The sequence below is a fragment of the Bombus pyrosoma genome, unplaced genomic scaffold (assembly GCF_014825855.1).
Source record: "Bombus pyrosoma isolate SC7728 unplaced genomic scaffold, ASM1482585v1 HiC_scaffold_4726, whole genome shotgun sequence".
Taxonomy (NCBI): domain Eukaryota; kingdom Metazoa; phylum Arthropoda; class Insecta; order Hymenoptera; family Apidae; genus Bombus; species Bombus pyrosoma.
This window is the reverse complement of record NW_025219986.1, coordinates 2,023,406-2,025,104: the sequence shown is the minus strand read 5'-3', so window position 1 is coordinate 2,025,104 and position 1,699 is coordinate 2,023,406.

The following is a 1,699-nucleotide window of genomic DNA, read 5'->3' as shown; positions in this document are numbered from 1 at the left end:
GTTATTTCATTAATAATAGTGATACTTCGACGTTTAAGCGCTCATTTCGTTCCACTTTACACGCCGAATGTAGTGCGTTCTGTTCCTAATATCGGAGCAATACCGGCACCTCGCAAACTGCAATCTTTTGCCGATTTTCACGAAATTTAACAGTTATTTCGTTAATAATAGTGATACTTCGACGTTTAAGCGCTCATTTCGTTCCACTTTACACGCCGAATGTAGTGCGTTCCGTTCCTAATATGGGAACAACACCGGCACCTCGCAAACAGCAATCTTTTGCCGATTTTCCGGAAATTTAACAGTTATTTCGTTAGTAATTGCGATATTTCGTCGTTTAAGCGCTCACGTTGTTCCATTTCTCACGCCGAATGTAGATCGCGTTGTTTCTAACGTCGAAACAATCCCCGCAACTAGAAGAGTGCAGTCCTTTTTACATTTTCAGTAACTTTAACAGTTATTTCATTAATAATAGTGATATTTCGACGTTTAAGCGCTCATTTTGTTCCATATTTCACGCCGAATGTAGATCGTGCTGTTTCTAATGTCGACATAATACCGACAGCTCATTAAATGCAATCTTTTGCCGATTTTCACGAAATTTAACAGTTATTCCATTAATAATAGTGATATTTCGACGTTTAAGCTCTCATTTTGTTCCATTTTTCACGCCGAATGTAGATCGTGCTGTTTCTAATGTCGACACAATACCGACAGCTCGTTAAATGCAATCTTTTGCCGATTTTCACGAAATTTAACAGTTATTTCATTAATAATAGTGATATTTCGACGTTTAAGTTCTCATTTCGTTCAACATTACACGCCGAATGTAGTGCGTTCTGTACCTAATATCGGAACAATACCGGCACCTCGCAAACTGCAGTCTTTTGCCAATTTTCCGGAAATTTAACTGTTATTTCGTTGGTAATTGCGATATTTCGTCGTTTAAGCGCTCACGTTGTTCCATTTTTCACGCCGAATGTAGATCGCGCTGTTTCTAACGTCGAAACAATCCCCGCAACTAGAAGAGTGCAGTCCTTTTTACATTTTCAGGAAATTTAACTGTTCTTTCATTAATAATAGTGATATTTCGACGTTTAAGCTCTCATTTTGTTCCATTTTTCACGCCGATTGTAGTGCGTTTTGCTCCTGATATCGGAACAATACCGACAGCTCGTTAAATGAAATCTTTTGCCGATTTTCACGAAATTTAACTGTTATTTCATTAATAATAGTGATACTTCGACGTTTAAGCGCTCATTTTGTTCCATATTTCACGCCGAATGTAGATCGTGCTGTTTCTAATGTCGACATAATACCGACGGCTCAATAAATGCAATCTTTTGCCGATTTTCACGAAATTTTACTGCTATTTCGTTAATAATAGTGATACTTCGAAGTTTAAGCGCTCATTTCGTTCCACTTTACACGCCGAATGTAGTGCGTTCTGATCCTAATATCGGAGCAATACCGGCACCTCGCAAACTGCAATCTTTTGCTGATTTTCACGAAATTTAACAGTAATTTCGTCAATAATAGTGATACTTCGACGTTTAAGCGCTCATTTTGTTCCATTTTTCACGCCGAATGTAGATCGTGCTGTTTCTAATGTCGACATAATACCGACAGTTCGTAAAATGCAATCTTTTGCCGATTTTCACGAAATTTAACAGTTACTCCATTAATAATAGTGATATTT